At 46.0% G+C, this 16,507-nt stretch overlaps 1 long non-coding RNA gene across 1 annotated transcript; it reads right to left on the reverse strand.

Moving 5' to 3' along the window:
* Positions 1 to 7,093: 7,093 nt before the first annotated feature.
* Positions 7,094 to 11,776, reverse strand: LOC119088758. The gene is made up of 5 exons (XR_005092477.1): positions 9,915 to 11,776; positions 9,627 to 9,785; positions 9,398 to 9,486; positions 8,503 to 8,728; positions 7,094 to 8,073 (listed from the first exon to the last, which is right to left on the reverse strand). It is a non-coding gene; the product is annotated as an uncharacterized LOC119088758 (long non-coding RNA).
* Positions 11,777 to 16,507: the final 4,731 nt, after the last annotated feature.

Raw genomic sequence — 16,507 nt, forward strand, 5'->3', positions numbered from 1 at the left:
TGAGTCTACAGATCTGACCAAACCAAGATTTCAGTGGCTGGGCTACCTGAGCACAGAGACCCTGCCTCATTCCTCTTTGCAACTGTTTCCCTGTTTGTCTTTCTCACCCAAACTCTGACCAAGTCTGTCATGAAGTTGGTACCACTTGAGAAGGAACCGTGGCATCCACGTTCCTTGTCCCCAGTGGGCATATGTGTGCTTTGTCACACTTAGCTTTTCTGTGTCCGTTTTGTGGAAACAGTCCCCATTGCACTGGGAAACTCACCTTTTACTTTCAGTCTCTGTGACTCCAGGGGAGGCAACTTATCACGACATTTGATTCAAGACATCCAAAGTGACCGCTGTAGTTCTAATAATCAGCTTAGGAAGGACATATGACTCTATCAGAGCCAATCAGTGAAAGCTGGGGGATCCCAGAGTTCTGAGGCATTTGTGAGGAAAACAGCTGTTCTTCCTGTACTTGAAGCTAAGAATCATCTTGCTGTCAAATAGAATTGAGATTTTTTTTTTTAATCTAACAGCAACAAATAGAATAACTGTCAAAACGCAATAGTGATATCACAGTGATGGAAAGGGCCAGTGTGTGTGTGTGTGTGTGTGTGTGTGTGTGTGTGTGTGTGTGTGTGTAATCCTCTCTTCTGGTCAAGAAAATGTAATCCCTGGCCTAGATAGAGACCTTAACATTCAACTGGGTAGGTTGATAACCTGGCTAAGAGACCACCCCTGGGAGGCAAGCTCACCCAAAGCCGCACTAAGAGATGGGAGGAATAATTAGCCCTTTCATGAGATACTGTACTTTTCCTTCTCAGGATTTCCAACTCCTACCACAGTCCTACTAGCCACTATGAGGTTCTGTTTTGTCTATCCACCTTTGTCTGGACTCAGAAAGGCCTAGCTTTCCTTTTCCTTCCTGTCTATTTCTTAAATTGCTGCAGAGCCTAAGCACATTTCTTCTGGTACTCTGGGCTTCCTTCCTCTCTCTCTAAAGCTTGCCTCCCCACCACGTGGCTCTTTGTCTGCTGTCTGACTGAGCCTCCATGCTGGCTTAACATCATGGCCTTTCTTCCTTCTCCTCCATTCTCCTCCTTTGAACAGCTGCCAAGATTTAGTTTTCCTGCTCTGTGAGGGGGGTTTCGAGAGGGTTTGGGGGGGGGGCGCCTGTTCTTATTGTGGTCTTCCTTCTCTTTATAGGATTTCTATACTTGTTATCTAATTGTGTATGTGATGCCTATAGATCTGGGTGTGGGTATGTGCATGTAAATGAGGCTGACTGGGGCATCAGCTCTCCCAGCTGCAGTTGTAAATGGTCTAACCTGGGCGCTGGGCACTGAACTCTGCAAGGGCAGTACACTCTTTTAACCCCGGAGCCAGCCTGAGGATTTCTTTTAAACTCTAATAAAATTGTTCTCAACCCTCTGAGTCTCTGTCATTAAATTATTTTATTATGAGACTAAGAACCCCAAGAGGAGTCCTGATCTCTCTTGTACCATGTGGTGACTCCTGTGGGACTCACCAGAACTCCCAGTCAACAGTGACAACAGGTCACATTGCTACTGAGCCCCAAAGGGACTTTTCCAATGAGCGCTGACTATGGTATTTCCTTTTCTGTCACTTAAAACTGACAGAGGCACTGAGGGACACCCACTTTGCCACCAACTGCAAAAATGACTGTAGCACAAGTCTTAGAAGGTCTTATTAATAAAATCAAACCCAGAGCCAGGTATTGGGGTGAATGCTGGAAGATCAAAGAAGCAGAACAAGCCACAGCTTCCTCACCTTGCCAATTCCTCAGCTGATCCTGTTTCCTCAGCTGATCCTGTTTCCTCAGACTGGAAGCCTCTGAGTCCTCATCCAGAATGAATCTCAGCTGAACTGCTACTCAAAGGAGCTTAATCAGGTACTAGTTCCTGGTCCTCATACCTTATATACCTTTCTGCTTTCTGCCATCACTTCCTGGGATTAAAGGCATGAGTCATCATGCCTGGCTGTTTCCAGTGTGGCTTTGAACTCACTGATGGATCTCTGTCTTCGGAATGCTGGGATTAAAGGTGTGTGCGCCATCTTTTTCTGGCCTTTGTATCTAGTGGCTGTTCTGTTCTCTGACCCCAGATAAGTTTATTAGGGTGCACAATATTTTGGGGAACACAATACCACCACAAATGACCATATCTACTACAGAGTCTGAGAAAGGGCTCTGTGGGTGGTACCCATGCCGGTGCTGAGAAAGAGAGCAGCATGGAGACTGGAAACACACAGCAGTGGCGTCTAGTGGAGTCTGTTCTTGCTCCCCATCACCATGGTCTTCTGGGAGCAGAAACGACTGAGAGCAGCCAGCTCCTTGGTGAGCACTTACACTGGCGTGCACCTGGGCTTGGTGGGTAGCTCGGTAAACGAGTCACCTGCCAAGGAGTGTGCTGACGGGGATCTCCAAAGCCACAAGAAAGCTTGCGTAGACGAGGAAGGGTGGACCGGGCAGCTGGACAGTTGCCAGCCACTGACAGGATCATGACACCTATAGAACATTCTAGTCACACACAGTCTTTCCACAGAAGATACAGGGACAACGAGGAAGGGCCATACCTCATGATTCAGGAAGTAGTCGGCAGGATGAAATGGTTTCCAGACATTTCTGCCCTTGCTGGATTCAGACAGCTTTGTTTCCTCACTAGACTCCATCAATGTATTATCCAGAACTGGGCATGGGGGCAGTTCAATGTAGAGAGCGCGCTTAGCATTCTTAACGCACTGCATCGTGTTTCCCAGGGCTGGAGAAAAATAAAATGCCCGGTGGGCTGTGCCCATTGCTTAGTGAGAGTCTCTGTCATTATCAACCTTGAAGAAACTTGAAGTTGAGTATTGGCCTCAACTCTAGTCTCTTCATCTTATGTTGATGTTTTTTTTTCCCAACTAAAAATAGTAGCTTCCTGCTTCCCCGAGATCAGGCGCCTTCAACATCAATGTTGAAATATTTACTTCAGTGCCAGGAAAGCGAGTCTGTTATGTCTCTACAGCTCGGCTGGCGGAAGCAAAGTTTTCTTGGCAAACGCCCCCACAGCAGCCTGCAGGAAAGGGTCACCCAAATCTACAAAGGGACAATTGGCAAAGATTGCCTTTCTTCTCTCTCCCGCTTCCCATTTAGCTCTGAGCTATGAACATGCTTAAAAGCACAAGCGAGGAGGCAGTTCTGAATGGTCTTTGTTCTTTGAGATAAGTTCAAAGGTATCAAAAGTCAGCCTCTGAGGCTGGAGGGAAAATGCTTTCTACTTAGCCGCCAAACGAGTTGAAAGTCTATAGGCTTCACTGAAATTCAAGGGTGAGAACCAAGAAGGAAGTTGAAGATTGTTCCCTGACATTGGAAGATAGAGTTTTCCTTCCTTCCTTCCTTCCTTCCTTCCTTCCTTCCTTCCTTCCTTCCTTCCTTCCTTCCTTCCTTCCCTCCCTCCCTCCCTCCCTCCCTCCCTCCCTTCCTTCCCCTCTCCTCCTCCTCCTCCTTCTCTCTCTCTCTCTCTCTCTCTCTCTCTCTCTCTCTCTCTCTCTCTCTCTCCAGGCAAATCGGATTTATGCAGCTGTGCAGTTGGAACAATTAGACACACCTAGATGACTAAAAGGCAATGCCAAGAAACTGTCCCCAAGAGAGAACAGTGAGTGTACTGACATCCTATGCACTGATGGACTTTTTATAATCTGAGGCCTTTTCATATGTGTTTCCCACAGATAAAAATACAAGCATCTGGACCATATGCCTAAGTGTTTTCCTCTCTGCTGCTGGCTGGGGCAGCTGGTAAAACATGACCTAGGCCTGATGAACCCCCTGACATCTCAGTTCAGTGGAGTCCTCTGGACAGGGTCAGAAGGTTGTCTGGATCTTTAAAAAACACTAATTGTTTAAAGAATGAAATCATCCCCAGAAACCTAACCCAGCATCATAATTGAACCCAGAATGATACTGTGAGAGTCTCAGAGAGAAAACCTGGGAGCGTGTGCGTGTGCATGTGTGCATGCATGAGTGTGTGTGTGTGTGTGTGTGTGTGTGTGTGTGTGTGTGTGTACTCCTGCATGTTTGTGAAGGCCAAAGGTAAACTTCGGATGCCCTCCCTCAGACAGCCTTTACCTTATTTTTGAGACAGGGTCTCTCTTTAGCTTGGAGCTTACCACATCATCTAGACTGTAAGGCCAGTGAGTCCCAGGGAATCTGCCTGTCTCTATCTCCCAGCACAGAGATTACAAGTGCCCACTACCATGCCCAGCTTTTTTTCATGGGTATTGGGAATCAACCTCAGATGGTCACGCTTGTACCTCACTGGCTGAGCTACTGCCCCAGACCACCTCCTTGGTTTTTGACTCTTGTTGACAGAGAAGAAAACGCTGGCCCTGGAAGACAGTGATGTGGAAGAGGACTCAGATGGTAACTCACAAATCCTGATGGATCGTCAAGCTCGATGCTGGCACCCGTGCGACCAAGAAGACAGGACAAACGTATTACTCAAGAGCTCCTGGGCATGAGGCCATGGGTCAGTCTCCAAGCAAGCCTCTGGTGTTTATCATCCCGGAGCCTGCTTTAGTGTCTGTGATAAACCCTCTGTTACTAGGCAGTGAGGCTAGGCAAGGGCTAAAGAGATCACTTGCCATCTGGGCCAGTCAGAAGCTGGGGACTTTGATCCCAATCGGTGTGTTTTATACAGTTTGCAGTATTTGGAGGCTCACAAAGATTAGGAACTCACCCGTGATCATTTCTCATCTCTATTTTATATAAAAAGAACAACACAATTCAGTATCTAACACCAACCTCCCCAATCAGGTGTTTTGTTTTTGGTTTTGTTTGTTTGTTTGTTTGTTTGTTGTTTTAGACAGTGTCTCACAATCTAACTATGGAGCTCATTAGGTAAACTCAAACTCATAGAAATCCACCTGCCTCTGCCTCCTGAGTGCTGGGATTAAAGGGGTGCGCCACCACACCCAGCAGTGTATAGAGCAAACCCTTCACCCCCTACCCTCCACCCAGCCCCCGAATGTGCTAATCTCACAAGTGCATGGAGTCCAAACACTGCCACCACACTTGGCTTTCTTCCCATTTCAAAACAACATTTAGGTCAAGGATGGACGAATTAAATCAAAGAAAGAATAATAGTTTCAGGCTAGTTACCCTATGCCCCGAATGAACAATTAATATATCACCACTGTCTGCAAAAATATGATCTAAACAAATAACAACATTAAAAAAAATCCCCACGGTTATTCAGTATGCACACAGAACACATTAGTCTCTGGCAATATCTCCAGGAATTAATTGAGTATAAAATACCATGCAGAAATGGAGGTACTCTTGTGGAAATGAAGAAGGGTAATGGTTTTACAGAATACAGAGGCAAGCCTCACATCCCATTACCCTCCCCTTGGTTCCCTCCTGTGCCCCTTCCTTCCACAGAGACAGCAGGGCACAAGGAGGAAGTCGCCAAGATTTCTAAACAGAGAGCATGATTTACAGATGAATCACGACCGTCCGGCCTGCAGCTCTGTCAGAACTCAGGAGGGAGTCACTCTCGGGTGGTAATGGCCTCATTACGAATGTTATGGAGGCGGCAGTATGTCTTCTCTGAAAGATAGAGCAGTATTACCCACACTTCACAGGGCAAATTAAATTCCTTTGAGCTTATTTACCAACTGGACGTTGGTGCTACTCTCGACCAGCAGAAGTTTCAAAGGAAGATTATGCTAATGACTGAACAGAGTGGCTCTCTGGGTGTCCGTTAAGATGATGTCCCACCCCATCTGCTGCCATACTTTCTGCATGGCTGGACAGTTGAGCTGACCGTCTTTGGTTTTGTGTGCTCTCTTTGTGAAGGGGAGAGCATTATCAGGTTTAGACCTACCAACCATGCAAATCTTGGAACTTCTAACCCATCTGTTGTTTGCTAAGTACCTACTATGCGCCTGACTCTGTGTTTAGTCAATCAAATATTTCATTTGAAGCCAATAACCATCTCATGAGGTAGGTATATTTCTGCACTATACAAACTGGTATACCAAGATACTAGGTAGGGCCTGGAGAGATGGCTCAGTGGTTAAGAGCACTGGCTGCTCTTCCAGAGGACCTGGGTGCAATTCCCAGCACCCACACGACAGCTCACAACTGTCTGAAACCCCAGTTCCAGGAAATATGACACTCTCTCACAGACATATACACAGGCGAAACACCAATACACATAAAGTAAAAATAAATCAATCTTAAGGAAATTAGGGTTTCTGTCCAAGCCAAGTGATAGTAAATGATTAAAAACTTGAGCCAGATGTGGTACTGCAGACCCATAATCCCAGCCCTCAGGAGGCTGAGGCAAGAGGAGAGTGAGTTCAAGACCATCCTGGGCTATAAATCAAGGGTTCATACAAGAGGGTGGGGAGTGCAGGGAGGAGAGGAGAGGAGAGTATGTCCCCAGTTTTCCTCAACTTTATCGGATCCAGGAATGGGCAGCTACTTGATCTGTGATCTGCAGCCACATAAACATGTCTTCGAGTCTGCAAAATGTGATGCCAGCGTTCTCTCAGCGTGGTCACAGAGCACTTGCTGCTCTTCCCATCGATGCTCTTCTCAGAGGCTTCTCTTCCTTCTCTGCCCATGGAAAACCTACAACTGACCCTCGGACCGTATACCGCAGCCAGGAGCTGAAAGTCCGGTTGGCCCTCTGTATCTGCAGATTCAACCAGCAGTGAATCAAAAATGCACAGGAAAAAATGTGTCCTGTGCAGACCATGTACAGACTCTCCTACTATTATTCTCTATGCATTTATGGCAATTATTTATATAACTTTTACATCGGACTTGGTTTCATAGGTAATCTAGACATGATTTACAGAGTGTGGGAGGGCATCCTTGGATTTTATGCGAGTACTAGATCACACATGCAACTCAAGCACCTGAGGATTTTGGTACCGCAGGGGGTCCTGGAGCCATTACTAAATCCATACTGAAGAATGACTGCTGTCTTAGGGTTTCTATTGCTGTGGTAAAATACCATGACCAAAAGCAATTTGGGAAAGAAAGTATTTATTTCAGCTGACAGTTCCATGTCATAGTTCATCATCTAAAGAACTCAGGGTAGGAACTCAGGGCAGGGGCCTGGAGGCAGGAACTGATGCAGAGGCCATGGAGGAATGCTGCTCACTATCTTGTTCCACGTGGTTTGCTTAGACTGCTTTCTTAGACATCTCAGGACCTACCTACCCCAGGGATAGCTCCAGCCACAGTGAGCTGGGCCCACCCACATCCATCATTCAATAAGAAAGTACCCACAGGCCAACGTGGTAGGGGGCATTTTCTCAGTTGAGGTTCTCTCTTCCCAAATGACTCTAGTTTATGTCAAGTTGACAAAAAAACTACTTGACACAACTAAAGTTTCACATGCAAGCAAACTGCCCGGTGTCACCAGGTGCCTAGTACCTACTTCCGCCTTTTCTGACTGGCCTCTTGGTCAAGAGATAATGATCAAGAAAGTAATTTCACTGTTTTAGAAGGTTCTGGGTCTGGGCTTATTGCCTTCAGGGGGAACATAACCCAAAGCTAGCATGCATTTTGAGATTAACACTCTGATTACTGTAGAGTGTTACTATATAGAAAGGGCCACAGTGGACAATACTGGTTCTCAACGTTGAAGCCAATTATGTCCACCTATCCCTGTCTACTGTAGCAGATAACTCTGTCCACCGTGGGAGGGGTGGTTAAGATCACACAACTACAAGTTCAAACTCCATCAGCTTGGAATCCGTTCAGCTTCTCTTCACATTGTGGTCTCCCCATTTTGCTTGGCATGTGGTCCGCAAGAAACTACTGCTTATCCGGGAAGCACAGAACGAAGCCCAAGGTCAAGGGGGCAGAGTAAATGATTCCAAGGGTAAAGCGCTTTCTGCACAAGCATGAAGACTTAATTTCAGCTCCCCAGCACCATGTAAAAGCTGGACATGGCCATGTGCATTAGTAACCTCAGCTCCGAGGGGCAGATATAGGTGGATTCTGGGGGCCCACTGACCAGACACTTTGACCGAAATAGTGTCCAATGACCTCCAGATTCATGAGCATGCCTGTAAAGCGGAAAAATAATTGAAGAAGATATCTTGATGATTGTCAACCTCTGACTTCTACAGGAGCCCATCAAGTTCACCAGGACACACACACACACACACACACACACACACACACACACACACACACACACACTCCAGTTTAAACAAGAATGCACAAATATGCGTGGACACCAGAACCACTCATAGACAGGAGCCCTTGCCACAGGGCTGTGATCTATACCCCATAAGGTTAACTCATTTGAGCTTTTCTGGGTATTAGACCTGAAGTTAACTGGTAAACCCCACCTGCCCAAAGACCAGGTAACTTCCTGGGATTCTGGGAGTTGTAGTTCTTGAAAAATAACAACAAAGCCTCATGGGAAAGTACGGTGGCCTATGGGTTTTGTCCATGTACACCCCGACAAAACATGCCTCAGAGCCACTTACCTGGAAAGTTTCCAGGTGATGGTCTTAATTCCATCCTGGTCAGTATTTAATAATTTAGTAAAAAATTACTTAAGTTCAGTCTAAATGGTGGAACTTGTTTTTCTGGCAAATTTCAGGATGAACACTAGGTACTGGCTTTCTTTCGTCCTTTGTCCTCTGCTTCATTTCCATGGCATTGACCCACGGTGGAGTGTGCTGTTTTAATTGGATGTCCGTGAAGAATCTCCTTTAAATTGAAAATTCAGCTCAGGGGGAAGTGGTTCTCAGTTCTGGCATCAAGAACAGATTGACATGTCTCAAGAATTTATAGGAACTATATAAAATACACTGTATAAAATTGCTCATTAAGAGAATGTCCAGGTGTGAGAATGGGAAGTTTCCTTTGATTATGTTCCTGGCACGTTAGAGCCAGGTCAAAATTCTTGCCATTTCCCAGTGGCTCATAAACTAATTGTGTCAGCTGGCTTTCTGTTACTGTAACAAAGTACCAGAGACAACTTAAAAAGAAGAAATGTTTGTTCAGGCTCCTGGTCTCCGAGACTCCAGTTCCTGATTGGTTAGCCATTGGTTCTATGAGGCATCATGTCCTGGCAGGGATCCAGGGGTGGAAGAATCCTCACCTCACAGTAGCTGGAAAGGGTAGAAAGGCCAGAGTGTTTCACAGTCTCTTTGGAGGACATGTCTCTCTGCCCCCAGGTAAATAACAATCTCCCACAAGACCCTACCTCTTCAAGGTTCTACCACATTCCAGTACCACCAAGCTGAGGATCAAGGCTTTAACACAGATCCCTGGGGATCATTTCAGATGGCACATGTCGCCATGTGTCCCAAAGACAGACTTCCAGCCAGTCAGTGAAATTGCCTGTCATCAGTACACACCCAAGAGTCCACTTACAGCCATTAGCACGAGTCCCATGATAGCCATCCTGCATTGTCAGCTTGTCTGGATTTGGAGAGACCTGGCACATCCATCTCCTGGTATGTCTGTGGGAGTGTTTGCAGAGATGCTCACATGAGGATGGGAGGCTCACTCTGCAAGGCTCACTCTGCATGACCGGATCATCAGACTGAATAAAAAGGAAAAGGTGGGTTTGGGGGGGGGGTGAAGGAGCTCCAGCACGCACCTCTCTCTGCTCCCTGGCTGCAGATGCAGCGTGAGCAGCTGCAACACGTCCGAGCTGCTGCACCTTCTTGCCTTGATGGAGTGTATATCCCCGAACTTTGAGCCTTTGCTTCTCCTCAGGCATTTGGCCACAGGAATAGGATAGTAAGTAGTACGAAGACTGGCAAACAGCAACAAAACAAAACAGTACCTTGTGTCAAAGCCATGGATAAACTGGAGTGCCCGTGCGTCCCTGGTGGGAACACAAAACTGTGCAGACGCCATGGTAAACGGTATGGAGATTACTCACAAAACTGAGAATGGAATCACGCATGATCCAGCAATTATTTCATTTCTTGGAATGTCAGCAAAAGACTGGAAAGTAGGTCCTGAAGAGATATTTGCACACCCGTGCTTACAGCGGCAATATTCACAATAGCAAAAAAAGGAAAACAAACTCAAATATCTCTCATTCAGTGGATGGATAAATAAAAATGTATAACAATGTGCTGCCTACATGTAATAGAGTATTATTTAGCCTTTAGAAGAAATGAAATTCTGACATATGGTTCCACACCAATGAACCTTGGGAATATGGGGCTGAATGAAATAAGCCAGTCACAAAAAAGTCAAATACTCAATGAGAGTCATCAGACAAAAATTGCAACAAATGATAGAGGGGTGATTGACAGGAATTAGAAGATACGGGTGGTGTTTAATGACTACAGAGTTTCAGTTTTGCAAGATGAAGGAAGCTCTGGAGGCAGGTTACACAAGACTGTCCATGTATGAAACCTTACTGCCAAGACAGTAGCTTTTATGTTATGCATATTTTATCATAACCTTAAATTTTTTAATTTAAAATGCAGCTATAGGACCATGGACATGGGCGGCCGTGAAGCCTCACCCAGAACACACGTTCAGTGGAAAAGCCAGTTCCGGTGATGAAGGATCGGGAAGCTGGAGGCCATCCCCAGCTTCTCCCTCATTTTCCCCCCTACTGTTCCCCTCTCTACTTTGATTTCACCTGCATTTTACTATTAGATTTTGTTGGACACACTACTGAGAGGAAGTGAGTTCTTCAGAAACGCTTGGATGGAAGCAGAACATGAAAGGGTTAGAGGGAGGAGAAAGTAGAGTCGGGGAGATGAGCAGGAGGCCTGCCCCGAAGGAGGCATTTCCTGTCTGGTAGGAGATGACCAAAACCCATGTCTCGGACAGTCACAGGCTGTAAGGGAGGCACTGTTAATGCTGTTTTCTAATGGTCTTGTCAAACCTCCTTCTAAATGTTTATAGCCGTAGATTGGTACGGCTCCCAACCTTTGTCTGAGGATCTTGCTTTGTTTTTTGTTTGTTTGTTTGTTTTGGGGGGGTGACAGTTAATGTGGGAACACATTACTGTTATTGTTCAAAGCGCTTAGAATAAGTAATTGTGAGTACTTGACCATACATGGATGATCTATATTCCGTCCCCTCCCTACCTCCTTCCTCAGGGAACACTGTTGGAAAGAATTTAAGAGCTGGAGGATAGGGAGGGAAGAATGCTATGGAATGCTGTGTTCTCTGGATACAACATGGGTGTTACACACATTTACTCATAGAAACAGTGGTTACCTACACAATCCCCGCACAATATCAAGCCAGCTAAAAATCCCACCATGCAACGGGGAGGGGCTGCCAACCTATCAGCTGCTGGGGGAGGGAAACTTACTTTTTTTTTGAGTAGGTTCTTCGTGCTTCAGTGAATGACTATAATGCCTTTGTGCATACGGGCAACACTAATTGTATTTAGTATACTAAATGTATGCATATATACATATATATATATGAGAGAGAGAGAAGGACATAAAGTTGGTGGGGGGGGGAGATTAAATAGGGGTTCTGGGGGGAGCTGAAGAGAGGAGTGAGGGGTGGATATGACCAACATACATTTTACACAGTATGAATATGTCAAAGAATAAATAAAACCATACACACACACACACACACACACACACACGCGTATATAATAGTTCCTCCTTAATTGCCGTGCTGGGTGTAACACCAGTACTCTTTCTGTGCTGGCTAGTTTTTATGTCAACTTGACACAAGCCTGAGTCATCTGGGAAAAGGGAATCCCAACTGAGAAGACACCTCCACGAGACTGGCCTGTGGGCAAGCCCCTGGGATATTTTCTTGATTAATGACTGGTGTCCAGCTCACTGTGGACAGTGCTTCCCTTGGCCCTGGTGCTGGTGGTCCTGGGAGTGATAAGGAAACAGGCTGAGAAAGCCATGGAAAACAAGCCAGTAAACAGCACACCTCTGCGGTTTTCTGCTTCAGTTCCTGCCTCCAGGTTTCTGCCTGGACTTCCTTAGATGACAGACTGCAATGTGGAAATGTAAGCTGAAATAAACCCTTCCCTCCCCGAGTTGCTTTTGGTCTTAGTGTTTTGTCATGCAGTGGAAACCTAACTAGGATGGTTTTCCCAGCAAGCCTTGCCATCTGTTGGTTCCTCTCATGTTTCATCTCCAGCTGGATCCGACTCTTCACTAGTCTCGCCTCTGCGCCTTAGGCCAAACCTGAAACAGAGCAGAATCCTGATTTTTATCTACCTGAGAGCAGGCTGGGGGGGGGGGGGGCTGGCCTGTCCCTATCTGCCATCAATCTGAGTCCTGTACCTTGGGGGAAGGGGTGAGTCACTTTGCTGAGAGGAAGCATGGCGCTGTCATGGACCTCTCACCCCAGCCTGTGGTTCCCTCGTCGCTGCAGAAGCTTCATGCTCACTGTGGTTTATGAGGAAAATGAAGTAGCATCATGGTGTTGACGAAACTCGGAGCTCACAAAGATCTGGTGCCTATTAGACCTTTCTCTTCTCTGCAGTTACGCTGTTACTTGTTCCAGAAGCTCTCCACCCTGGCTCTGAAGCTTGATACCTTGTCTTCTCTCTTCCCAAACAAAACAAGAACCTCTGACCTGCAAACACAGAGCACAGACTATGTACTGTTGGATAGCATCCCTGAATGCAATCACTTTATCTCTCTTCCCAGACTGAAGATATGCTGAAGGCTTAGGAACCAGACTGCCTGTGTCCTCTGCTTTTGCCACATCTCTAGATAGAAGAGAGGGGCACGAGCACTTGATACACACCATGAATCCTCGACCTGGGGTCAGCACCCTACAGTCTCAAAAACACATGGCTCTAAGACCTAGCCATTGCCTGACCCTCTAAGAGACATGGGAAACTCCAAGGAGAAATGGCCCATCTCAAGGAGCTATCACTATTTCTTTTTACTAGCATGTATTTCCCCCCAAGACTTCTCTTTCCAACCTTGAGCAATGACTGACCTGGGGTTAGGATCATTCTGGAATTCTCTATCAGTACGGAAGCATGAGTGGGAAAGATCCAAGAAATTACTCTTCTTTTTCCTGTTATAGTTTCTCATTCCAAAGTAGACTAAATGGAGGTTCCCTAGCAACCCAAGCTCTGTAAAGAACCATTATCCTAGGATGAATTCTAAATCCCACTATCCTGAATCACATCACTTCATGAGCACAGCGTCCTACACAGTTGCCCTGTTACTCTGGCTTATCAGTTGAAATGGAAATGTTATACAAGTCCAGTCCAGTGTGGTCCAAACTCCACGAGCTTCATGTAAACACAAAAAAAGAACTCCTGAGACACTAGACATGGGTTCTCTACCACAATAAGAAGAATCTTAGTGTTGTCCTTACATCCTGACATGGTGAATGGCTGGCTAGTCAAGAATTCATCCAGGTACATTCACACCCCAATAGGGCTCTGCTAGGCGATGACACCCAGTTGCTCATAGGCCTTACTGAACTTTCCAGATCGACTTCTGTTGAAAACACAGAGGGGAATGAGAAACAATTGAAAAACACTCCCTGCAGCCCGGGCACAATCACCCTTTGTTTTGTATATTCTTTGTGTATGAACATGACAATTATTTTCTGAGCTAACTTGTTTGAGCAGTAAAGTATTGCAGGGTAAAATGCAGAGATATAATTAGAATATCAAGGCCCATGAAACTAATCATTTCAAATTAAGCCCATACACAACTGTGGCACCACAAAACCGCCTTCTCTTTTTTGCTTGTAGGGGAACATTCCAGAAGCATGAAGGAAAATTAACTGTTTTTCCTGGGAGTTGAGATGGTAAAATACCTCCTGCCCAGAACATATTTTACAAATCCTAACGTGAGCGAAACAAAGCTCTTACCCATTGTCAACAACTTCCCTGAGGCAGATGACTGTCCCTAACGTGAACAGGAAGTGTTGTTGGCACCCTGAGCATAAGGAATATGAAAGCGCCCTTTCCTCTTCATGTTTCATCATATCCAACCACACTCCCTGCTTCGTAATATCTTTGTCTCTCAGGAAACCATGGCAACAACAGGCCTCTGTGGAGCATAGTGACTTCTCAATAAGCAACATGGCTTCAGCCTGTTCTCTAAGATTGGAAGTATGATTTGGGAAAGTATCTGCAATCCCATCTATTTGAAGAAGCCAGTAGATGGCTAGGACAACGTGCTTGATGGTAAATATCAATCACTAGCTACAGCACTGATGTGATAAAAACCCTCAGCAAGTCTTGACTTTAGAGGAAATGCAGTATGTAATCAATGGGTCACCTTCCCAGATGTAAAGAATCTGATCAGTAAGATTCAGTAGCCATAGTTGATTGCCTTGCTAAGATAACTGAGGCCAGTAAAGTCCAAGGTGTCTTTTCTAATAACCTTTATTGCCCACCATTTTGTCCTCACTAGTGTTGAACCACCACGCACAGGCTGTTTCATTCAGCCGCCTGTGGAAAAATTATACCAACCACATGCTTAGACAGAAGGAATACAATACGTTGCTTACTTTGCATCTACAAAGCTCAGCGATGTGGAAAAAAACAGGCTTGCTCAGTCACTTTCATGAGGATAAATGATGATGCTTCAAAGCAACGTTGGAACAAACACGAATCGATTTATTATCAGATGGCGTTCAGAATAATGAGAGGCGTGAACCTGAATCTTAAGTTGGATGCTACTAGGGATGTCACGTTAGCAGTCTCTGAGCTGAAGTAGTGGCAGCCCTGGTCTCACCAGGACCCAACATGACAGCCTTAACTCTGTTTCAGAGGGGATTGCATAGATCCAGCCACGGGAAAAGTGGTGGAAGTAGCAGCCTTCAGAACTCAGCAGAGAGATGGGATTGCAGGTCCCAACCCAGGCCACATCCGGCTTCCTGTCTCTGGGAACGACTGCCACTTCCTGTGCTTCCCCAGCCCACCCAACACTCCCGCCATTTTTGCCTCTATGAATCCTCTCTGCTTTAACAGAGCCAGTGTAGTTTAGTGTACACTTGAGAGGCCCCTAGGTAGCCACAAGGCCCACGTCTTACCTTTCTCCAGGACAGGCTCGGAGAGCAAAGGGAGCCACAGCCTGCTTTACCAAGAGCTTGGGAACAGAGATATCAATGGAGTGCCACACCCAGTCGAATTCCACTTGGTTTAGGAAGTGGTGAATTTGACAAGCCACACTGAAGTTGAAAAACAACACTAAAAAGCCTTTACGGCATGTATTCCTGGGGGGTACTACAGAATCCAGCAATAGCAATCTCTCTCCAGGAAACAAAGTACTGAGTGTCCTAGTTTCTGGAATTTCTCCCAAGGACCACCCCCCACTATTGCCTCTCCTCAGAATGGGAACCAAATTGCCACCCCAGAAGTCATACCTCCTTCCAGAAGCAGTTCACCACCTAGTAAGTGGTTGACTGAGGGGTATGAAGGCCCAAATCCACATTTTTAACTATGGAGGGATTGATGGCCTTTGTTGGGACCCCAGCTCGGCACAGCCCAAGCTGACTTCACCCTCTTCCCCCGTCTTCTTATCTCACTCCTCCTCAGGAGTCCATCCCAAGAGCATGCCCTCACATACTTTCCTACATTCTGCACTCTCCTCAGAGTCTGATACACAAAGGACAGAGAGACAGTTGATTCTAGGGCCAACTTGACTACAGGACACCAAGAAAGCGGGCAGAGCTGAAACGGAAGCGCAGGTGATGTGGTTGGTGTTTGACTATGAGGAAGGGTGTGGCCAGAGGGGACTGTGCAGCAGCAGACCGAGGGAGGAGAGGAGAGTGGCTTATGGTATGAACACCTGATCTGTTCTGTCCTGTATGGGACAAAAACTCAGGAAAGGCGAATTCACACTATTTTACAAGAGAAATAATCTCTGCTCCTGCCGTGGATGTCAGACCTTCAGGTTCTCTGCTCTGGACTCCATGACCCACACCGATCAAGACCTGAATCCTGAGGTCTGTACTCCTAGACGGCTTTCTTATTCTGAGGCCTTAGGACTTGAATGGAGCCTCCCTGTTATCTTCCACCATGAAGAAACAGCATCTACCCCCACCTCATCTAAAATGCAGCAGTGTTCGTCATCTTAGAAAGCAGAGCACAGAGCTCATTAGATAACCAAATCTCCCAGGACCTTGACTTTGGACTCCTAGCTAGTCTCTGGAATTGTATGGAAAAAAAACCCTATTCTTTATAAATTACTAAAATTTAGGCATTTTATTATAGAAACACAAACAGACCAACGCAGGCCTATAATCATGTTATACAGAACGGTTTACACAACAGAAATGTGTTTGCCATGGATTCTAAAGTTTGGAAGTCCAAATCAAGGTATAGGCAGGGTCAGTCCCTTCGAAGGGTTGAGGGACCAGGAAAAGATCTGCCTCGGGCTCTCTGCTCCACCTGAAGATATCTGTCTTCATGTTCACGCCCCTTCTTCCTGAGTGGAGGATCTGTTTCTAAAACCTCCCTTGTAAATTTTTTAAATTACTTTTGTTTACCTGTGTGCGTGCACACACGCACGCACGCACGCACGCACACACGCACGCACGCACGCA

This window comes from Peromyscus leucopus, chromosome 11 (assembly GCF_004664715.2).
Source record: "Peromyscus leucopus breed LL Stock chromosome 11, UCI_PerLeu_2.1, whole genome shotgun sequence".
Classification (NCBI taxonomy): domain Eukaryota; kingdom Metazoa; phylum Chordata; class Mammalia; order Rodentia; family Cricetidae; genus Peromyscus; species Peromyscus leucopus.